This window comes from Strix uralensis, chromosome 3 (genome assembly GCF_047716275.1).
Source record: "Strix uralensis isolate ZFMK-TIS-50842 chromosome 3, bStrUra1, whole genome shotgun sequence".
NCBI classification, from domain to species: Eukaryota; Metazoa; Chordata; class Aves; order Strigiformes; family Strigidae; genus Strix; species Strix uralensis.
In genome coordinates this window covers 93,797,465-93,822,099 of record NC_133974.1, presented here as the reverse complement: position 1 = coordinate 93,822,099, position 24,635 = coordinate 93,797,465, and the positions used below count along the sequence as shown (strand labels likewise).

Below are 24,635 nucleotides of genomic sequence, written 5' to 3'. Positions count from 1 at the left end.
TTGCAGAAAGCAGGTCCAGTTTAATTTTATCAAACTGATAGAAAATGAAACTCAAATATACTGACGATACATATTGCAAGATAATTCTCCATCTTAAATGAGATTACTGATATATCATGTTGAAGAGGCTCTGTGATGTCTTTGAAAATACGCAGAAAGAGAGAGACTAGCATCTTCCATTTCCTGAAATACAAGAATTGGAAAAGTCAGTGTAAATTTCAGAATGTGTTTCTTTTGTGCAGTAAAACAGAGAGGTTGAGATGCAAGGAATAAAACAGCAAGTAGCCAACAAGTCAATCAGCAGGCACAAGGAAGATTAGGACCAATTATTAAATACAGAACAGGGCATCTTGATTAAGGGCTTTCATTATGAAGACATTTATTTTTTCTGTGATTTAAGTAACAATAAGTCATGTAGCACATGAGATAGGGAGGAGACATGGGGAAGATGTTCAGCTGGTGGGAAAGGCAATTGTCTTTCCAGCACTGGACATCTGCACTGCGTCCGCTTAGAGTTTGCATACAAACAACTACAGTAAACAAGCATGCATCCAGTGAAGCCTGCCAGTCAAAAGTTGGGGTCTAAAGACTTCATGTTGCCTCTACCACCTACATTCACAACCTTGAGCATATGGTACCATACGTCACTTAATTTCATGAACACATACTCTTTTTTCCATAGGGCTTCCACTGCTTTAACTGTACGCGTGGTTATTCAGCTCAGCTATTTGACCTCCTTACCCGGTGCGTGGCCTGCAGGCCTGTTTTCCACAAGCAGCCCTGTAAACATCATTACTGAATTTCCTCGTGGTCTTACCCTCAAGTCAGAGATCTTCAAAAAATTAATGCATATTTCTTCATAGCATGCATGGGAGAGGGGATGGTGCTGCCCCATAATAAAAGAGAGATCAAAATTGCCAAAAGTTTCTCGATAATTGTGGGTGCCAAAATGAAGGCCCTCAGGGCTTAATTTCCCAAAGCTTTTGCCAAGCTTACAGCATTTTAGACATTCAGTGTGCAGCTCCCACTGATTTCCCCTCCAGGTGTGCATGCTCAGCACTGCCACAAATACTGTCTACAGGAAAAAACACAGCACACAGTGAGTGACAAACAAAGAAATTTTGAGCGGACTCTACTTCTTCCTGGACAGGGAGCACAGCATCTGTTTCTCCAGCACAGCATCTCTCTGCCTCAGACACTCCTCACTGCTCCTGCCATGACAGACACACCAGTGATGTCGGTGGCACTCAGGGCAGCTGACCCAGAGAAGCTTCCTTCTCCATAGCCCAAATCCTTCTCAGATCAGCTAGCCCTCTGTGCTGAAGGAGGCAGAGGTCATACCAAAATATAGTATGTGCTCATGTAATCAGAGAGCAGCAGAATGTCTCTTGAGCACAAGGCAGAGACATTCCTCACACTTGGCATCTCCTAACTGGGTGATCAACTCTGCAACTTTGACATAAGGCACTGCAACAAAAAAATGAATATTTTAAATAAAAAATGGAAAAAATATTTTGTCACATGGATTTGTATTGATCACCCATTTTAGTTGCCATGGAAGAGTTATTAGTTTTAGCCAATTAATAAAGGCCTGCACTACAGATTTTCTGCATTAAATAAGTTGCTCTTTTCTTCATAGACCAGCCACTGGTTGAAGAAAAAGGAGGGGAGGAAGTAGAACAGCCATTTGGCTGGAAGTTTCACACCTATTTGCAGACAACAGACGACTAGGAAGACAGGTCTCATGGGTTCAGTTCTAGGGTGCAAGTAGTCATTGGGATGAGAAGTTGCACACCATTCTGCTGTTACATGTTTTCCCTCACTTCTTTGCTTCTGTAAACAAAAGAAAAGATAAAAAGTATTACTGGCGATCAAGTCCCCATCTCCATATAAATCCATAAATGATAAGAAAAAGGAGCAGACCAGTACCTCTCCTAGACAGATCACATTATATATATATTTCAATGTGAGTCTGGCCGTTGAACCTTGGTCATGGTAACAAAAGTGTCTGAAGAAAGGTCACTTGCATGTAAATTTAGATAGTAGCTGATACTCTTGGTATAAGTTTAATGCACGGTTGTGGAAAGTAAAAATTGCAATTGATTTTGCTAAGCAGCTATTTCAAAGTGATAGAGGTCTTTCCCGCACTCTCTGGGCAGCATCCGTTTCAGAATGCCTCGGAGACGTTACCTCATTAATTTTAATGAGAAGCCCAGACGTGCGTCTGACACAACCGTAAATTGTTCTTTCTGTGCGTGCATGTATGTGTGTTTAAAAGAGCTCCCTGTGTTACCCCGTGAAGGACCTGACTGTGTTACATGCTGACGTCTGCTATTTAGGCACACGTCATCCTGGCTCCACCACACAGTTCCCTTTTCATGCTTTGGCCACCCTTTGCAAATTACCTTTGTGCCTCTCCCTGCATGCACAGACCATCTTCCATCTGTCAGAGAGAAGCAAGAGGTCCTCCCACTCCAGACACAACTCTAGATCAAGGCCATACCATCACCCCCAAAATACGCTCACTCAGACACTGTTCCGACAGCCGTATATTCTTGTCAGTCCCGCCCCATGCCCTGCACTGCCCTGTTTAATCCTTGCAGCCTCCAAGGAGCCCCTCAAACCCTCTCTCTAGGGACAAGCTTAAGGTTGGCCCCAGGCTGCAGGGATGAGGACAGGCAATGACCTTGTCAGCCCCAGGAAGGGGACAAGGGAGGTGAAATATGACAGCTTGCTCTCCTGTTTTCCTCATCTGACCTCTCACCCTGCTCTGTGGCTGACCTTAGAGGCACGAGCTGCCAACGGAAACCATTGCCGAGGGAAAAGCCTTCACTCAGAATATGCATCATGGGAGGGATCCAGCTTTGTACCCCTTATTAAGGAGCGTCATGGAAAACTGGTGTCCTCAATGCAGCCCATTCACCAGCAACTGTGAACTTAAATCCCAAGTGTCTGCTGTGGGCAGCAGGCACTGACTACTTAAGTGACATCGCCACACAGTACAACAGCCATTTGTCCCTGCAGTGGTGCCATTTTATCTTACATAAGAAGCAAAATGAACAGCAAAAGGTTACCTCCTATGGCACCTGTCCTCCTAAAATGCCTTCCTCCTACATGCCTGCATTTCAAAGGTGACCCATTTTCCCTTCCAGAAAGATCTTTGCTTCCTCCCTTTGCACAATAATCTTACTTTGTGAGATGCTAACTCCTCCCTGAGGAGCACCTCTGCCTGCATTTCTCATTGAGGTTCTCTGCCATTCCCTTTCCTCAGCTACTTGCTAGACATTAGATCACCGCATCCAGCTATGGGCTGTTTTCAACCCATCATCAAATTCAGACAGTACCCTGATCATCTCAGACTGGGGAGGAGATGTTTGATTTGTTTTTTGCAGGTTTCACTTTGCCCAGCTGTTATCTATTCAGTCAGGAATACCTGAAATTAAGGTAAACTTTACCATCTCTCTCTGTCCTTGTGGGACAATTCTTGCACAGTTTGTCAGCCACTTGGGTCTTCCCATCAGTGAGTATATTTATGTTGGTTCTAATCCATTTCAAAGCATTAAAGGCCACCCACCAGCTCTTTAAAAAGAGATGCTGCATCTGTTCAATGAACAAGTTATAGATCTGCATTTCTAAACTTTGATTCAACCCAGATACTTGTGTGACTTAGGCTTCCTCCACTCTCCATGTCCTGATTAGCATCTGCCCTTCTGTTAAATGTCCCATGTAGCTTGGCAACATGGACTCTTTGTGTCCTGTGTGACTGGATATGAGTGCATTACCATTTTGTCTTAATTATAAAAGTAGAAAGTCTCCTCTGGTACTGACAGTGTTTCAGAATCTGAGGGCATCCACCTTATCCCAATGTCACAAAGCAGCCTCCTCTCCAGCCTGGCTGTGTACATGTGAATGGAAACCTGAAGAACCACAGTTTTTGTCTCATCATCAAACCTATCAGTTCCAAGTCTTTGTCCTCTCTACCATATGTGCATAAACGCACTTTGGTTTTGTATGTCTTTGCCCTTTGCCAAAAGCAGCATGCTTTTGTTAAATGGGCTGCTTTTATTGAAAGTTTGTAACTAAATCTCCTTTGTTGGACTCATTGTTTTCTGTTGCAATTGCTTCCATGTTTATTGCAAACTAATCTGTCCTCTGCTTTCTGCTTACCCTGGCACTGTTTTTTGTGCCCTGGTATGCATCTTTAAGTAGATTCACTACCACTGGCTCACTGCTTGTTAACACTTCCAAGTGCTGGTTTCACTAGATTCCCAAATCTTTGGTGCTACTTGTCAACTCAAGCCCACTTCTAGCAGTAACCTCCTCTTGTGGTCAGTCACCATGAATCACCCACTCTCAGATCAGCTGCCAAACAGCCATTAATGAACAAGGTTTAGTTTTAGACAGCAAGCCAACAAAAGTGGTCAACAGCATCTCCTGACAGGAGGTCTCTTGTACAGTTGCTTCTGGGATGTTTCTGAAGGACTGGAGAGTAATCTCCATCATGCTGGAACGGGCTGCTAATTTCTCATGCCTCACAGATAGCGCCTTCTTACTTCTGTTTCTCTGAAATACCATTTTCTCCTAGGAATGCTCAGATTCAGTGAAGCCCAATTCTTCTGACTCTTCACCACGCTCTTTTTAAGCCTACAGACTGAATCTAGGTTTAATAGATTTGTTTACTTCTGACACTGTACAAGAGAGATGCTGCTGCCAGGGGTCCTGGAATGGAAGACCAGCCATTCTCACCTGGTACACTGTGTGTGGCAGCACGCAAAGAGTAAACACCATGTCCCATTCAGACTGCTCATAGCCAGGGAAGCAGTGGAAAAGGTTTTTCCCTAACAATTACACTTTCTCTGGTCTTGTTTTTCATGTTTTCCTCTTTCCTCCATCCACCAGCTCTATGCCCCGCCCCTTTCTTCTCACAGCTTCCAGTGTGGTCTCTTTCCTTTCCACCCTCAGTCTTGCATTTCTTTTTGTCTTTGGCTGACTGTGCAAAATTACCTCCCATCCAGGAAACAGCAGTTCTCTACACTTGGTGAGCTGCTAATAGGACTCTCTCAACAAAGCACCCATACAAGCAGCATGGTCTTTGTGAGCCCAGCCTTTTGCATCAGATGGAGGGAGACATGTTTCACAGAATATGGACCTTCTCTGCGGCTGAGGTCTGCTGTTTGAGTTTCTGTCGCTTGGGTGCAAGTGAATCTGAGCTTAAATGGACCATGTTCTCCAGTTCCTGCTTCTAAAAGTAGAACCCATTTAACTCAGCAGATTGCCCAGCTGGAACAGGCTATTTACAGCTGTACCTGAAGCTCTGATAAGATAATGGATATGTTGTAAATACCTATCATATTATGTTGCCTTTGGTTAGTGTTTGGGATCACACGTGAGACAAATGGCTCCAAGGATTGAATAACATCTCAGGGTTCCTCCTTGAAGCAAGCTGGGAATCTCGTAGGATTTTTAAAGTTTGTTTATTTTACTGGAAATTTCCTAGGACCTGGTAAAAATACTGATTGCATGGTAAAAAGCATGTGTTGCAGCTTGGTTTCAAGGCAGGGAGTCAGGGTGGGCCATTTTTCCACTTCATTCATTTAATAGGTGTACATTTCATTAAGTGAGATTGGACCTGACATTTATTGGATTTATTAAGGACCTGGGAAAGGAGTGAAGTGGGAGAGCTTAGAATAAGGAAGCAAGCAGAAAACACGTCTGCACATCATGGGGTGAAAGAGGACTTGTTATTCCTTCCTCACTCTGTCCTTTCCTCTTCCCAAAATCTAGTCTTCTTTCAGAGCAGGGAACAGACAGGCTTCTGCGTGGTCAAGCCAAAGTTCTCCCAAATTCTGTTGTTGATGATGGATGTGTGAAGAAGATATAGAAAAAAGCTATTGGAAGAGGGTTTGTCCATCCCAGGTAGCTGCTGTAGACAAAACCTAGATAACAGAGATGTGAGGCAGGCTGGTCAGGAAAGGAAAAGACTGGTATGGGTCATCTGTACTGCACTGTTGTTAGAGCACAGGGCAGATTTTCCAAGGGGTTTGAGTGGGGGTTAGGGTGGCTCTTGGCAACGTGCACAGGAATGACAGCAATCTCTGGCTCTTGTTTGGAGATGGGCAATTAATCCTATCTCCTCTGCACCACAGTCCCCACAGTTTAGCAAGAAATACTTGCAGATCAATGTTGCCCTGACAGGTCCCACGTGGCAGGAGGCAGCTGAGGTGCTGCTCCCCACCAACACTCATATGGCCGCTCTCATCTCCACTGAAATACTTTGCAGAAATCACCCCTCGAGTAGGAGTCCTTATGGGATCCACAGGTCATTGCACTCACAGACCACACAGGAGCTGCAGCCAACACTGGACAGTCCATTTGCTTTGTGTTGTTCCTCTTGGAGAGGAGGGAGATCCCATTAAATGTGAAAGTCGTGCTGTGCTCTCTGCCCCGCTTTCCTGTCCACGTGAGTGCTGTAAGAGGCAGCTGGTGTTAACCTTTGGGGCACCATGCAGAGCTCATCAGCATCTGTCCTGAGGTCATTAATAAGGCATACTTTTTTTTTTTAAATTTAATTAAGCAGATTTTTCTATTTAATTGCTGGACCCATCCATCTTTTGGGTCTGTGCGTCACTGTGGTTATATTCACACAGGCACTCCCAACCTGAGGAGCCGGAAAATAGCATCCCCTGAATGATGCCTGAAGCACAGCAGAAGACGTCGTTCTCTCCCCCTGGGAAACCATAATCAAGTTCATATGTGTCGCTTAAATCCACTATTGTGTCTGTGCATCCAGTAACTGCTGCTTGACCCATTAGGTGAAACAACTGCAAAATGCTAGGCTCCTTTGGCGCCAGAGCTAGAACCACAGCAGAGCTGCTGGAAAGTTAGGAATATTTATAGGGACAACAAAGTCAGCAGCTGGGCTGTTACTCCAGGAGTCAATAGACATCATCTCCTTTTCAGGTTCAGCTGCCATGCCTTCATTTCCACTCCCACTTTTTTTCCATCCTCTCGGAGGTACAGACTGTCTCCCTCATTAAGAGCCCGTACAGTGTCTAGCATAACGGGGCCTTGACCCTGTGCAGCCCCAGGCCCTGCCTTCATAAATCAAGTATAAGAATGGGATTACAGCACTGTCACCCGACAGTAATAAGATGTGCTCCAGGTCAGAGACACTGAAGGGCAAGAATTGCTCATTAAGGAAGAGAAAAATATGGGATTTTTCGCTTGACATTATCAGGGAAGCATGTTCATTCATGTTTACAGAGTTATTGTAAGTGCTTCCTGCAACACAGATATCCTCTGATGGCAAAAGTGAAACTGTACATAGCTGCTCTAGGCTGACCTCCAAAACTGAACAAAGCCCCCAAGACAGAGGGAGGATTTGGGGCCCAGAGGAAAATCCCAGGCAGCGCTAAGCTCTTTGGCTGACAGGAGCCCCAGTGCTACGCCAACACATCAAGCAGTCACACGTTCCTCAGCTAGACCAGAGCTGCTGGAATCAAGCCCCCAGCCCTACCACCAGCCTCCCCCCTCTCCCTCACTGGTGTGAGTGACTGAGGCCCTGAGGCTGGATTCACAGGCACTTTAGCCCCACTGCTAAACAGATCTGACCTTTTCCCACTTGGCTCAAAATGTAGTTCAGGGCCAGTGGCAAACTCTGCAGCCTCTGCCAGCCTTGAAGGAATTCTGGACGGTACTGGCATCCCAGCATAGACCCCAGGTGTCTTGGTTTCAGAAAGAAAAGACTTCTGTAGGTTTGCAGCCTGGCTTTTGCTTCCCTAAAGAAGAGATTTTCATTCAGGCAAAACAGCATTTCTAACCCACTCCCAAATATAACCCAGCTGTATGCTGCTGCTTCTTTTGCAAGAACTAATGTTCCTCTTGGACTTGTAGAGAAACTTTGAATTATAAAATTATTGGAGAGCCAAAAAAGGAGAGAAGGCAGCCTGTGATGTAGTTCTACAAGTCAGGTGTATTCAAATCTAATCTTGCTTGGGTACCTGGCATCCTGGTGATGCATCTGAATGGTAACAAGTGTGGGTCAGGTGTGAGTTCTGCAGAAAAGGGGTGCAATACAGCTAAATCAGCCTGGCATCCTTGGAGGGCTGGAGGCTGAGCCCTTCACATTCTGAAATATGGGAAATATTTTCCTAGGTCTTGTTGGGAATTTGGTTACTCTAATAATCTGGGGTTTAATCTGAGGAGACCTGGCCCTGCTTCAGAGGGGAAGGCTGTTCCTTCCCTTCACTGCCCTACTCAAAAGGAGGATCAAAATTTCTCAAGGCTGCAGGCAGGGAAGAGGTGAGGGCACAAGCAAGGTCTGAAGCTCCTGCTGAAAGCATTAGTGAGGGATTTAGGGAGACCAGAACTCACCTTGGCCAAATCCACTGAGTAGTCTGGGGCAGGTCATTTAATCTCTGGTTCCCTAGTTGTAAAAGAGAAGAAAACTTTTCCCTACCTCAGAGTAAATCCCTTGGTTCTTGTCAAGCACTTAACTACTACAGCAATGAGTGCCATATAAATTATAATTACACTGAGTGCCTGGTGCTGCTGCCCGGAACTAGCACTTCATTCTTTAGTGCACAAAATTTCTTTTTGGTGGGGAAATTAGCTGCTGCTGCAACCCTAATTAGGTTCCCTGTCTTGAATGACTCATTTCAGCATATAGAAATCAGTTTTCTTTGTCTCTAAAGGAAGCTTGAAATCATGTTTTGGAATTTAAGCCAGGTTATATTTGCCCATAACACACAGCCCCCAAAGTCTGGTTAGGACAGGGTGGGGAGCCAGGGGTGTTAAACTTAGAAATGGATTTAATTAACCTTTGCTGTTTATTGCTTGCTTCCAGAGTTCAGCCAGGTTAGGAAAGGAACAAGGAATGGGTCACCCAGTGTTTACAGGAGGCTTTTGAAGAATGGCCCAGACACTTATTTCCCTGCCTTGTTTCTTTAAACATTCCGAGTTTAAAGTTGTGGCTTAATTTTGGAGCCAAGGAAGGGGGATGTTGATTCAGAGAATGGTAAATAGGTAGTGGTAGGAGGCAATACGAACTCCTCTGTGCTACCTTTAACACCAGTTTATCTTTCTACCTCCTCAGCTTGCTGTGTGCAGGAGGCAGTAGGAGAGGCTCAACATGAGGGTGACGATTCATTTCCATGCTGTGTAGCATTTTGTTCATTTATCTTCATACTGTTCCCCTGAAAAGGATGTTTTTCACTCACTGTGTGGGCTGGGAGTATAAAAAATGAGCATCTCATGAAAGTTTCAGTAAATCCCAGAGGTACCTTTCCCTGTGAGGCGTCTCTCTGCACCCCCTTCCACGCAGAGCCTCTGTGCCCTGACCATATGTCCATTTCCGACAGGAATGGACAGATCTGTCACATGCGGGGTGAGAGAGTAAAGAAACTTATTAACACAGTGGGCCACTTTGTTTTAGTCCTGACAGTCTTTCTGCTTTTCCACGGTGCATCCACACCCACACGCACATCGATACAAGCACAACCAGAGAGGTGAAGAGGGACCTGCTGGAGAGGCAGACTCTGCAGCCCCAGAGTCCTTTTGGGTTTGCCTGGGCTCAGGAAAGGGGAGGAGTGGTCAGCCTAGCTGAAGGAACATATCATTTATGTCTCTTCTCCCAAATGAGTCATCCCCAAATCAGTTTTTCATTGAAACTAAGGATACTGTGCACAATGTTGCAGAGTGAAAAATTGTTTTTCAGGATATGATGAGCCTGTTGGATGGTATGGAGCAAGAAGCCACACAGTTTAAATAGCTGTCATCAGACTGGCATAACCATGACAGGAAGCTCCACAGTGGCTCTGAAACCTAGCAGTGACACAGGAAGGTTTGGGAAATTATTAAGCTGGCAAATTGCACTATGAGGGAGAGGAGAGGAGAGGAGAGGAGAGGAGAGGAGAGGAGAGGAGAGGAGAGGAGAGGAGAGGAGAGGAGAGGAGAGGAGAGGAGAGGAGAGGAGAGGAGAGGAGAGGAGAGGAGAGGAGAGGAGAGGAGAGGAGAGGAGAGGAGAGGAGAGGAGAGGAGAGGAGAGGAGAGGAGAGGAGAGGAGAGGAGAGGAGAGGAGAGGAGAGGAGAGGAGAGGAGAGGAGAGGAGAGGAGAGGAGAGGAGAGGAGAGGAGAGGAGAGGAGAGGAGAGGAGAGGAGAGGAAAATAAAACACATAAAAAGAAACAAAGAGGAATTTTACAGACTTCAAAAAAGCAGTGTTTTGACTTCAATATGTGACAGATTTCTTCTCTGAAGACCTTATATTAGACTTTTGAATGGTATAAACCGATCTACATCCACTGACTTTGGTGAAGTCACAGTTATTTACATCCATTGGGAATCTTGTCCCATAAACTAGTGAAACAAAAGAAGAAGAAAAAAAGAAAAAGAAGGTCACTTTGAGATATGGAGGCTACACAGGACAAGGTTTTGACTCAAAAGTTGTTTGTAGTAACAACAGTGTCAGTCTGCAGTAACTCCATTAGCTTCCACCAGGAGTTCCAACAACTACAAGAGATGATCTTAGTCTGGGAATTCAGTAGGGTACAGGCACAAACACTGTTGTAAAGAAAGAAATGCCCTGCAAACAGAAGGGAAATGGCCAGAGCAAACAGAAGGGAAAAGAATATCAAATATCAGAGCATCCACATGCCTTTCACAGGCTGCCAGAATGTAATTCCCTCTAACAATCACCCAGAAGATACCCCATCGTTTTGTAATGATTGCAAGCTGTGCATTGAGCTGCAAGTAGAAAACAGAGGGTCCTCCAGTAGGGTGGGTGTGATGTCTGCAGTCATGCTTTGCCTTTTAATCTTGTTTTTACAGAAAGCAAGAAAAAAAAAAAAAAAAAGAGTGGATGACCTTTGTGACAACCCTGAGCCATGAAATGCTGATGCTGATTGACTTAAAGAAAGAAAGAACAGTTTTCTGGTAAAGTAAGCTCAATGAAACAGGGTGGAAAGATGACTTTATAGTTACAGGATAACACAGGAGACAGTGAGCCAACACTTGCTCCTTTCAAAGAAACAGAAACAAAATAATTAATTTTTCTTTGTTGATCTGTAATGTAATGGGAGTCGAGATGGTCTCTCATTACGCTTTTGGATAGCATCTGGAAGAGTGAAACTTCAGTCATGGCAAAGCACTTCTGAAATCCAAGTGAAGATGAGATGTCATGGAAACTTGGATCCAGACAATCCAAAACATTCCTCCAGCCTTGCAGTGGAAGGCCGTGGAGATATTGCATGACAGTAAGTGGCAGTATTTGCAAAACAGAAGGGGATGCAAGTAAGTTTGCTCCTTTATGGAGGAGAGCATAGTTGATTCAGCTTTAAATGGCCCCTGGAACAGGAACATGCAAAGAGAAAATTTCCACTTGGACTGAAATATTGACTCGATGGAAGCCAAATTCTTCAGCAGATTAGATGGACTGATAAGGTTTTTCAGACCTCCTTTGGCATGGAAAGCCCAGGGTTGAACACCTTCAATACATTTATTGGGTGGGTTCCCAAACATTTCACTGCACAGATGCCACAAACCCTGTAAAAATTGAAGTGTCTGCTGATGGTATAATTGTCTGGGACAGAGCTGTCACTGAGTATCAGGAATTATTTCAGCATGCGCTTACTAAAGTTGTAAGTGGGGAAAGGTTTCAATTAAACAAAATGAAATTTCAATTTAAAAAAAAAAAAAACAAAGAAGAAAGGGAAAGAAAAAAAATCTCCTAATTATTACAGATGCTGACCTTAAAATGATAAATTTAAAGTTCTGGCTCTCATACATGTTGTGTCCATAAGTTCATAACAAGATTTTCACAACCTGTGTGAAATGACCTCCCAAATGCTGCCAAGGCAGAGTGACAAAACAGAAAGTTTAACCATTTGTAGTATGTACTGATATTAATCTAGGTTGCATTTTTGGGGGCCTGTTAAAAGCAACCAAGTTCTACACAGATGCTTCAAGTGGTGACGCAGGAGCTCTACTTCACCCAACATGTTGCACGACTGAATAGATGCTTGTAGTATGTGCAGAGAGCAATGGAGGTAGGAAAGCAAATGCACGCACAGCTTAAGAAAACAATGCTAGGTCTTGCACGTGGTTGTCCTGATTTGCCCAAGTCTCCCAAGGGTTATAAACAACACAAGCAGACAACATTTCCGTCTGAAACTGGAAAAGCACACTGTGAGCCTTGAATTGATGACCCAGGATATGATTTAGTCGCAGCAGACATGCTGTTGAGAGCATATGCTCCGCTTGTCAGCACATAACCTGATGATGTGGAACAAGCAGGAACAGCTCATGCAAACACAGTAAAAGCATCATGTGCTGCATCTCCTGAGACAGGGGAATCCTCCAAGAATGAAATAGAGCAAGCATTAGCGCACACAACAACTGAAAATTCATGTACATGCTTACTCCCTGTATGTGCACGTGCTTCTGGGATGAAGGAAGCAGAAAGCAGGTGAAGTAGATGAGGAGGGCATACATAGCTGTCTAGCTATTTCTGCATTCATTTGGAGTCAGGGGTTGGCTCACCCTCCAACACCGATCAGCCCAGCCTCACTGAAACCTAAGCCAAGAAGACAGATTTTCTGCTGGCGCAAACTGGCATCAGTCCACTGACAAAAGCAGGTCTCATCCTTGGGTGATGTGAATCAGTGTCATCCCACTAAAGTCAGTAGACTGATAACCCAGGCTCAGCTTACGAGAAAGTCAACAGAGCAGCAGCAATCATCAGGAGCTGAGATTTTGGCCCCCTGCCTTTTGTTTTACAGTAGATTAGGAAGACAGAGGTTTCTGCAAAAGACCAGTGAGGCACACTGACAGCAGAGGGAAGGGGAAGGGGAGGCAGGGAGCCAAGGTAAGGAGCTTTGCCGGGCTTATTAGTGTGGGCTCCAAGCTGATGCTGCCAGAGCCAGCAGTGACACAGGCAAGGAGGAGGCAGCTCAGGAGGCTGAGTGGGCAGCTGCCACAAGGGGGAAGAGACAGGCACTGAGAGACCATCCGCGGGATGGGTGAGAAGACAGTGGGCCCAGGGGACTGGGCCAAGACGAGGAGAAAGGAGCAGGACCCAGCAGCAGGATGAGTGGTGGAAAGGCGTCTGCTGTCCTTTGACACATTCGTGATGTAACAGCAACAGCTACACCATGGGACTTTTCTTGTGCCCTCACAGTGCTTCTTCAGCAAATTTGCTGGTGTGCTGAATTTAGAAAAGTAATCTTTAAAAAGAGAAAAAGGGAGATGGAGTTTCAGTAGAGGTGGTACCACCTAATGCTGAAGTTGCCTAATACTTCTTATTAAAAGGCTGTTTTGAGTTACTTATAACTTTGTCACACTAACCATCTGGCTTGCAATTCCCCATGCTGGGTGTCTGCCTCAAGCTGAATTTGTTTTGTTCATTTGTTTTTGAGTTTCTGCTTAAGTGATGCGGCTGTTTCTGAGAACAAGGAGAAGAAAAATGCATTGTTTCCCTCATGGTGAAACATTCTTACTGGTCTGTGACTCCCATGCCTCAGAGCAAGCACCCAAGTACAGGACTGCCCTCGTATCAAGGATGTGCTCCTGGCAGCCATTAAAATGTACCCATTTGGCCACTTTATAAGCCTCACAAAAGCCAACATTTGCATTTTGTTTGCAGAAGAGGCAAGCCAAGCATTTGTTTTCCCTGAAGGTTTCCTGGATATCTCTCCTGGGTTTGTGTCCCAGCTCTTCCAGCTCCTGTGTGCCACCGTCCAGGAGATTTAGGTGCATACACTTGTCCCTACATGGGGACATGAGGATCAAGCAGGATTGCCTCTGCCACCACTTCTGCTGAGACCCCTAGCTGTGAGAGGACTGTTCCCACTTTGCTTTCGAAGGCAGAGATAAGTGGAAACACAAACTAGAAGGAGTTGGGGTGTAGGAATGAAAAAAAACCATGAGGCACCAGCCACAGCTGAGAGGAGACAGCGTACGAGTGAGAGAAGGAGCAAGGTGGAGGCAGGGAGTACCACGGTACATGAGGATACATCACTCAGGATCTATGTGATAGAGCAGGAGCATTAAAGCCATAGAAAGTTGTCCTTTGGAGAGTGCACCTGTACACCTCAATGTCCTTTGGATGCCCAGGCTTCGACACCAAGCCCAGCATGCTCCTGTCCCTGCAGTCTGCAGGCCCGATGGGCTGCTACCCTTCTCTCACCTCAGGTGGCAGAGAGCTGCAGATCTCCAGCACCCTATCCCCTGGTGACCTGTGCCAGGGTCAGCCCATCTCCATACTGCACAGTCTCTAAGGGGTAAGAGAGAAAGCTATGAGACTTTGTTGTGGTTCCCTTCCCCGGCCCCATAAGCCTATGCAATAGCACATGGAGAACTATGTTAAAGGAACATTATGACTGCACAGCTGAGTGAGGAAATGCTGGTCCGGAGGCTTTCCATACAGCATTAATTCATCTCCTTTGTGCCTGCATGTTATAGTACAGCCTTTAATTATATGATCACGTAGCGTTTTGTTGGGTTTTTCCCACAGGACCCCTGCATCCTTTATTGCCAAGCCGGAGGGGTGTGTAGGAAATGAGGAATGGGATTGGAGGTGGAGAAGAGATGATCTGGTCATTAATGCAGCTGAACACTGCCTAGCCCTGCTCCTACCACTGAGTCCTTGTGTGCTACTGGCAAGTCACTTAAACAAGCATTTTCTAAGTTGGCCACTACCTCCTGTTCTGTTTGCCAAGCTACGGACACCTGGGGCCAGACTGGCAAAAGTGCTGAGCATTCTGCATTGCAAGCAAAGTTGCTGGGAGCTGTGTTTTCAACATGAAATTATGGGAGTCCATGGTGCTAAAGGTTCCAGAAATCCTGGCCACTCTTAGAAATTCCCTGCCCTGCACTCCCACTCTTCAGCCAAGTATGCATTTTGCCCCTAGAGGTTGTTCATAGCAGGTTATCACAGACTTACCAGTGATTCCCTTTGGGTGGCTTTAGTATCAAAACCTGCTAACAAGGATATTCTAGGGGCTGCTTAACTCACCTTTCTTCTGCCATCTCAGCTCCATGTCCTGCCCAAAAAGGTTCTCAAGGCTTGTTTTGTTTTTCACAAAACTTCTACAATATTAGACTTTCTTGTCCACACACCATTCTTCCTCCATGCTCTCCTCCCTGGTCCTCTCAACACTTTCTATTTTTCTCTTTCTTGTTTTTTTCTCTCAGTAAGTCCCAGCTCTCACATTCACAGAAAACAATTGGTTTTGTTATATATCTGCAACTTTGTCTTTCACAATAGTTACTTGGAGAGTAAATACCCTGCAGATTTAAGTAACATGCCAACATCTAAACATATACAGCACACACACGAACAGAAAAATCCTGAAAAGGCAAACTTGTATAGCTGTAAAGTGAACAGCTAGAGTCAGTGGTCCCAACTCTAATGTCTTTATCCTTGTTCCACTTTGGTAAAATGGAAGTGCTACTAGCTCCTTCCTCTTTTCATAAGGGCTGTGGTAAGGGGAAATCTGTTCATGTTTGTGAACTGCTCAGAAATAGAGTGAAAGTGTCACAGGAAATCCCATGAGGAAATGTAATCAGTTTGAGTTCTAGGCAGAGCTTAAGTGATGTTTAGTAAATAAGGTCTGAGGTCAAGTGATGAGGATAAAAAGAAATTCTGAGCAGTTACTCAGTGAGCACAGTGATTATCTGCCCTACCCAGTGATGATCCTGTGACTGCAGCATGAGGCAGAAGTTTGAATTAAGACATGAAGAGAAATCATGACTTTAGAATTACTTATTTCTGAGCATTTCATGTTTCATGTTTCCAACCTCAGTGTTTTTTTAATGTCATTATTAAGAGTTAATAAGGACACTGACAATATAAAAATAAGTGTCCATCTAGCTGAAATACTATGCAGATAACACATATAGAAAGTAATTACTTGGTTATCTATTTGTCCTCTGTGACAGTATAGAATATGGCATGGGATACATGTCACTACCTAGTTTGAAAGCTCCAGGCAAAGAGCTTGGGGAGATATTAATATTCTTGAGCATTTCACTGTTTAATTTTTTTCCACAATATCCAGGTTACATTCTCCCTTAACCCAATTTCCTGCCCTTTTAATACATTTACATACAAGCAAGCACCATTTTGAAGACTCATTCTCCTGACTGCTCAGAAACCAGTAAGTGTGAACAGGTATTAACATGCCCCTACAAACACAGCCAGTCAATATATAGCCAAACTAAGCAGGTTTGGGTCGCTCTCCCACTACACTCTTCAAAAACTCAAACAAGACAGGATGATTTCTCCAGACCCTCCATGCCTGCTATTGCTTTGCTTTGAAGACCATCCAGGTTATCACCACCTCCCTCATTTGGTAGGCCACTGATTTCAGAGCAAGATCATAACTTTGTGGCCCTGTTTTGTGTGCTCCTTGTACCAGCAAGACCAAACTCCACTGAGCGTCCTTGTGGTCACACTGCATGCCAAGATCTTATCAAATCTGCTCCATGTATTGGCCCACCTATCACCTTCCATTTGTTGAGCCCCACATATGTCTTTAACCAACACACTCGCAAGTCTTTCAATATGACATCTGCCAAGGTTTTTCCTCCCTTCTCATAGGCTGTGTATTTTGGGTTGATTAATAGATGTTTGTTTTGCGGGTTTTTTTTCAAGATGAAATGGGGTTTTTTTTGGCTGGCTTTCTGCTCCTCCAAAGTCACATTGTATTTGTTCTCTGCCTAAACTTGCATTTGCAATTCAGCCCAGTTAAATAGAATTTGTTAATGCCATTAATGGGCTTTTAACTCCCCGCAACCCGATTAATAGTGGAGATATTAAGTACACCCAGAAGTAATGTTTACAAAAGCATCCACGTGATTTAGACGCATGAGTCCTGTCAAATGTCTCCGCGTCAGCTTTGCCTTTGAAAGTCAACTTCACAGTCTGGCATGGACCCAGAGAGCTGGGAGCATGCTCCATTTGGGGATGGGGAGGGGGGGAGGATTGCAAGCTTATCCCTCTGTAGCAGGACATTGGGGTGAGCATCAAATCAAAGTTGATTTGCGTACATTGACATTTTCCCTTCCTTTTCTGACTGCTATCAGTTTTTGCAAGATCTTGTTTTCTGCATTACATCCTGTTCAGCCACTCTTTTTGTTTTGTCCTTCTGTTTTTAAGGAAGCAATGGGTACTCTCCATCACTTCAGGCTCCATCTCATTTATGCATGGATAAGCTCTCCAGTACTACTTGTTTTCACAACCTCTCTTTCTAAAATCCTTTCATCTTTCCTTGGCAGCAAGAACCCCCTTCAAATCCCTCTTGCATGTACCCTTTCCCTGCAGCAGGTAATGACTGAGCATTCAGATTTGGTTGCTTTCCCTACAGCAATGGATATTAACATATCTAAATAAATACACCTCTTTATGCAGGAGCCAGACAGGTATCCACAACAGACAGTGCTTGCTGTGTCCCTCTAATGCTCGCCTTTCTAATAAGCCTTACAAATGCCTTATCTCAATTGAGCCACCCTCAGTTTGCTTTCAGATGCCTGTATGGACCAGTCCTAATTCTGAGGGAACAACAGGACTAGACACCTAGCTTCTTTTTGGGCTCCTCCTTCAGGAAGAGATTGTTTACACCTCAGTACATCTGAATAATTTCCCAGAACAGCAGCTAGCTACTTGGTGCTAATTCATCACAGCAGGAGCTGCACAGCTCCATATCATTGCACAAAAGCACTGAAGTTCCAGCGTCCCACATCCTGCTCCAGTTCTTCCCATTCATAAAAGGAAGAGCGCCTACATTTCCAACCAGTGTCCACAGAATTAAACTGCTGCAAAGCTCCCCATTGTCATTTCTGGACCTCGGGTCTGCGCTGACTGCCTTAAAGAACAAAAACAACTTTTGCATCCATCCCCTTGTTGATGTCCTGCAGAACATTATTCAACTGCATTGCATTCACCACCTGAATTAGAGGTATGGAGCTAGTGGGCCATCTGTTGTGCTGACATACAGAGATGGTTCCTGTACTAGTTCTAAAGTCCCAACTTGTGTTGCTTCAGACACCGTGTTAAGCCTGAATGACATGCATCAATGATTCAGCAGAGACTTGATGGCTTTTGGCTGCTGCTGTCTTGTTGTTTGCATGGCAAAAGAATGCCATCTATCATCGTTCAGGGGTCTTGCCAATGCTGGTTTATTCTGAGGTTTGCTATTTGACACAAACTGAATTTTCAAGGGATGATCATGCTAGATGAGCGCATGCTTTCAGCTCCTCATGCAGCAAGAGAAGAGTGGTTCCTTGTCTGTAGGCAGATGCACGACATCCTAACAGAATTGAGTCCCTCTCCCACTGACAGCTTTAAGTCACTAGACCACTTGCAAAGACCAAGGTACAGGAATGAAAGGAGAGGAACCTCCAAAGTTTCTCCATGGAGCAGGGGAAGGATGGGATGTGACTGGACACTGCATCAGTTCTCTGTATTTCCCTACTACATATAACTAGATTATTATAGAAGTATACCATTTCGAAGTCACAAGATTTCCCATCAGCTGTTCACACAGATGGCACGGATTGCCTTTTTAATATATATATCTTTTATATATCTAAAACCCAGTGTGAGAAGGACTGATCTCACTCAGATCAGGACCCTCTGGTTATGAGCACTACCTCAGGCATTGTTTTGTTTTACAGTAACTTGGCACCTCCTGTGGCCCTGCAGAGAGGGAGACCACTTCAGTGAATCCTGCTCAGTGGAAATTTAATGTGTCCAAAGAAGCTTGAGGGGATGGTGATCTGGAGTGACCTGTTAGCACATGGTTAGAGGGTGGGATTAGACCTACACCCATCTCATGGCAGCTGGCATGACAGAGAGGGGCAGAGTTAGCCAGGGGGGTCCAAATGTCATTTGGTACCTGGTGAATGTGAGACATGGACTAGTCAAAGGGAGGATGGAGAACCACAGAATGCAACCCTGCTGAACTGCACACTGCTTCCCCATGGGCGCCTGCCAAGCACAGCCCTGCCTGATTTCAGACACCCTGCTGTGGGTGTGTTTCCAATAAAACAACAGAGAAAAGGGCTTTATTTCAAGAAAAAACACCCACAAAGAAATTGAATAAATGCTATTTAAATCCTCTGTCTACTTTTCATGAGCTTAATACAGAACACAGGTCCATCTCAAAGTCCCAGCACGCCACAGAGGGCCTCTGAGACCACCTCTGCAGGAGACCTGTCTCTGATGTGGCCCCATCCACAAAACCCTCTGAAGCACTTCATACAAAGGCAAAGGCAAACTGGCAGCTCCAGCCACCAAGAAAGCAGCTGGCTTTGCTGGAAAAAAAACCAAAAAATCTGTGCTTCTCTTGCTCATTAAAAGCCTCTGGGCTTTGCTAAGACAGACTTCTAGATTTAGCCAGGGAGCATCACCTGTTATCCTGCACAAATACTACAGTTGTGTGGGGAAGCAGAAACCAGTTAACAGGAACGGGATTGCTCATGGAGGGCCCAGCCTTCCTCTGCCCAAGGGCATCAAGGGCATGCTTGTGCACTGCAAACATGAGCCATGGTTGGGTAAGCCTGAAACATCCAGGGCCCTCAGCTTCCCTGTCAGATTATGGTCTGACACTTCTTTAGAGGTTGGTTCACGGAGAAAGGATGTAGTGTGGGAACTCTAAGGAAGCTGTCTTCCTGGAGCACTGGGGAACCTCAAGCAAGCAGTGCGATAAAGGAGGGGTGTCAGTGAGGGACCTGACAATGGAGAGTATGACTTCTTTCATAACCACGACCCTCCTCTCGAGGGCAGGCTTATACACTGCAAAGACATCTCTATCTCTAGATCCTCCCATGTTTATTAACATGATATTTATTATTTTTCATGAGGACTTTGCAAACATGTGGTGAAGATTAAGCCTTAATTGTAATAAACTCTGCATCATCTGTACAAACCTGTCCCAAAGAACAGATAGACACAATGGAGAAAGGGCACAAATCACAGCATGGGGACTGAGGCTGGGAGGGGGAAAATCAGGAAGGTCAGAGTGGTTGGATGATAAAAGAGTTGGCGTATTGGTCTCAAGAGCAGTTTGTCTCTGATGGTGCATAACTCACACGTGAGCTGTCCCTATGAATAACAGCCAAGTTTCACCTCTGTTGTCTTTTTTCTTCACATCTCACCATGACACCTACTGGAAATGAAACTCAGATCACTCTAAGATCAAGGGGAAAGAGAAACTGGGACATGGGTGTTTACGGCTTATCATGTTCACATCTATGTCAGTGACCTAACCAGTGGTTAGGAGGACATCTGCCAATGTGTGCAAACACATGTTGAAGAAATTGGTCTCGCAAGTTGAGAGATGGTTAAAAAAAACCCACAGGGAGGTCTGTAAGCAGGAGAGCTCAGGCTGAGCCATTAAGAGTTGGCTAGTCATTAGGTACACAGCAGCGCCCTGATGGCCACAACAAGACAGATGGGAGATCATCAGCTCTTCAGTTCATCAGAGTGTGGTGAGGGGGCACATCCCCTGAAGTCAGCACTGAAGTTAGTGGGCTAGGGAAATCTGCAGAATGACATTACTACCAAAGCACAATATCCTCAGGTGGTGCAAATTAGCGTAGCTTCACTAAAAATTCAGGTGATGATCTGTCCCAAACTACTTTTTTTTTTTGTTTGGCTGGTTCAGTTTTGTGAACTTTTACCACAAGCAGAACTCTACCCTGCTGTTGTTTCGATAAGAGACAGAGGATGTTTCGCAAAACTTTGTGGCAGAACACGTAACACTGGCCAGAGGGCTGTCAGATTTGCAAAACTGGGTTAAATGTTGCAAACAGTCAGACTGGCGCCATTGGAGAGCAATTCCGAAAAACTAACTCCCCATTTTCCCAAACACCCTCCAGATATGCTTTTAACAAATGCTCCTGCATCCCAAATGCTGTCTAGCCTCCAGGACCTCAAAGCATTGCCCCTGCATCTGCAAAAGGATATAAATAATGAATATAGAAAGTTTATTAAAAAAAAGAAGACAGAGGTTTGACTATAAGCATTTAAAAAAAGTATTGGCTTTGCACTCAATAGTTCTGCAGGAAACTTGCCATCCCGCAATGCCAATGACCGAAAATGCCACCAATATGTCCCTCTTAGGGGCCACCCAAAATGTCTGAGTAGATGGCCATGCCATTGTGTGATTCCTTAAAATAAAATGACTATAATTGTGGTTAGGCTTTAGCTATCCAGGAGCCACATGAAAGAACATAAAAGCCACAGAATAACTTAGCTACACTGTCTATTGGGGCTTTGCCAGGGCTATTTCTGAGATGATGAAATCTCTATCTGTGCAGAACTTATGCTCAATTTCAGGTTCCCAGTTCTCTGATTTACCTCGCCTGAAAATCAGCTCTATCACCTTGAATTCACTGGTGTTTGTTCTTTCGCAGCCGAATCCTATCATGGAAATGTACTTAAGGATAAGCTGTTCTCTGGCACCAACCTTGCTCCAGAGGCCCAAGGCCCACCCCAAACCCAACACAGTCTAAAGAAGAGGTGGTCTGTTCCAGGACATTGCATAGGAATGCATGGCTGTCCTGCTGAGTCACCCTGATAGAAGGAACCTCTGCCATGCAAAAAGTATGCAGTTATTTTTGCTTGGTGCTTCATCACGTGCAAAGCCAAACCAGCTCACCCAAGCATAGGAAAGGGAGGCAGGGAAGATCTACAGTTTGTGGTGGGAGAAGCACAAGGGGATGGCCATGCCAGTAAAACTGTTCCAAAAGTCTTTAATTATCTGCAACCATGTGGCTGGTGCTTTTGACTGCTTTTCGAATCACAAAGCTGCAGCAGCAGCAGAATGAGTAAGAATTATTGCCTACAACTACAATCTACACATTAGGAGACACGTCTAATGCTGAGAGATCCAGAAATGAGGATAAACATATTGTCTTGTAAGGGGACTGATGGAATACCTTCATTAGGGAAGAAAATCAGGAAAAAGAGAGACAGCACCAAAAGCTTGGGTCTGTATGTGGGGCATCTGAGAATTTTCTTTCAGTCCTTTCTTCCCGGAGAGAAGGCAAGCAACCATGAAAGAGAAGCCATTTCCAGGGGTGACAAAGTGACTTAGGACCCTAAAGCTGCATTTCAGAAGCGGATTAGGGGGAGGGCTTTCAGCAGAAGAGGTTTCTAAGGCCCAGTAGGTTTTGAAAATAAGTCTTGGGTCCTCAAAGATTTAAACTTATTAAGTGTTTGAACACCCTAATGCCCACTTTTCAAAACTGCAGAAGTTCCCACTCCCGCCTACGTGTTCTTACCCCGATCCCATTCCTCCACAAAGCTGTTCTGGCATTGTGGTCCCTCCGGGCAGCTGCAGCAGCCTTTGTGCCCTGCTCTTTGCATATCATTCCTAAGTTATTAGAGCAAAGTCAGCCAGTGAGCAGAGTCTAAGTTATTAGGTTCAGAGTCGGCAAGTACAGTAGCAGTGTAAACATCAGACATGTCCAGAAGCTCCAGTGCCATCCCCTCTGTCTCCAAGGCTCATGCTTCTCTGCTGTCCTGAATAGTTTCAAAGCTCATGCGCTACCCTGGCATAGCAGGTACAGCCTCTTGCACTAACTTAAGAGTTTTGGTGGCTGAGGAAGGAATAGCCTTCATACATCACCTGCCTATATCAGTAGTAAAACTTTCTCAAGCTTCCCTGCTGATACATGGCCAGGAATTAGAGGGAGCAGGAGAGAGGGGCATCAAATGCCCTACCCCACACAGAGCACATGTGCATCTTTCACTGTTTGTTTATCTGTGATAGTCCCCTGTTAGCAAATCCCCAAGGTGCTGCTCAGGTAAGCTTGAGTAGGAGAGTCCCTGTCCCAAAAGGAGCCACTGGGGTTTCTAAGCCATTCAAGGAGCCTGATCATATGTTCATCTCCTCTTCTTTTCCTTTTTTGTCTCTTGAGTTGTGCTGTCATTCCCCATTATTTGGGTTACAGGTGCTTGTGTGCTGATACTTAAACCTCTCATACTGCCTGTCCCTGCTAAAGTTACCTGGCTCATGAACTCCCCCTTGGAAAAATGTGTTGATCTTCTGACACATTTCAGCACAGACCCCACACACCCATCTTCTGACACATTTCATCACAGAACCCACACAACCACCAGGAGCACTTGGTGGGACTATGACCTGACACACTGTTCCAGGCACAGAAGGGTAAGGGGGTAAACTGCCCAGGGGATCTCTTTCTGCTGCCATCTCCCCTCTGCAGACACGGATAAAGGTGTCACGGAGAAGCTGAGGAGGAACCTTGCTAGTTTGCCCCTATCTGGGTGGTAGGGAGATGGGTTTCCTGCCAACTCCAGCTCCAGAAATCCTACTATAATGCAGCAATTTTACTTATATGTAAAGCCAGTTTCCAGACACCTATGCTGATGAGAAAAACTTGACAACATGAAAGGTAATGGCTTGAAAACTGAAAGGCAAAGAGATCCCCCTGCCCCAATTACCTTTCTTCTCAGTGCCTGTGCTCTTTAAGGCAAAACTCCAGGAGTCTGACCAGGAGACATGGGACAGCTGAGGCTGGTGATAGTACATAAGTGGTTCTCAGGCATTGTGCTGTCCTGCACAGAGGTGAACACTCTGGCAAATAAGAAGGCAATCCATAATGTGCTGTGTTAATTATATATGCCTGTAATCAGTGAAGGGCCTAGGTACTGCCAGCACCTGGAAGAGCCTGGAAAGATGGGCATGATATGCAAAACTGCTATTCCTCCTTTTCCTTCTCTTTTCCATTCAAGGCACTTACACTGAACACAATTAAGGATGGTATTTATTTATTTCTTTGAATGAAAAAGAAAAGTTGTGCTTGTGATTTGGGAGGAGAGCTGCCAGAAGAGGAACTGGAGCCCTTCCAATACCTCACAGTCTAGTAGTTAAGCACTGCCTGAATTGGGCACCGGGGAATCTTGAGTCCTGCTTTCTTCCACTCACTGGTTTATAACTCTTGGCATTTAAAAAGGCACCTTGTAAACATTTATTTCATTGTTCTTCAGTATATAATTGAGTCATTTGTCAGCTTACCTTATTAGAGGGAGGAAAGCACCCTGCAAGGGGAAGTTTTCTCTTTTCCCAGCATTTCCTCGCCTGCTGGGGTGCAATGGCACCAGCAGCCTGGTGCTTTCCACTTCCTGCCAGCTGCTTTCCAGCTGCTTCTGAAGTGGGGGAGGTCACTTGGAGAGGGTCTTCTCTCTGCATTGCCAGATCGTCCCTCACCTGCGTGGCACCTGCTTCATCTTCCCACATCAGTGGTGCTCAGCCAGCTGCTGTGCCAGCCCAAGCCCACCTCATCTCCTGAGCGAGTCAAACTGAGACCTTCCAGAGAGCTGGTTCATGTGGGGCTGGATTGGAGGTGTGGGTGACTCCTCCCAGCCCTCCCTGCTGAGAAATGTTGCTGCTCTGAAGTCCCTGCTATCCATGTGAGGGTGACATATGCATAATGCTGTCACCAGCATGCCTGGGGCTGGCTGGCTCCCTACTTAAGTCAATGAGATTTTTTTAAAATGTTTTCCAATTATTATTACTTGCACTTAATGTACAGGCCAAGGCTTGTTTGATGCTGTGACAGAAGCCCAACCTCTCTGTTACACCTTATGTACAAAGTTAGTGGAGATCTTTA

At 45.1% G+C, this 24,635-nt stretch overlaps 1 long non-coding RNA gene across 2 annotated transcripts; it reads right to left on the bottom strand.

Annotated features, from left to right (window-relative positions):
- On the bottom strand, positions 1–24,319 carry LOC141941847 (uncharacterized). Of its 2 annotated transcripts, XR_012628444.1 has the most exons (3): positions 24,041–24,319; positions 1,707–1,833; positions 1–1,075 (listed from the first exon to the last, which is right to left on the bottom strand). It is a non-coding gene; the product is annotated as an uncharacterized LOC141941847 (long non-coding RNA). The 2 variants fall into 2 exon arrangements; XR_012628443.1 differs by having other exon boundaries at positions 1–1,833.
- Between the last annotated feature and the right edge of the window lie 316 nt (positions 24,320–24,635).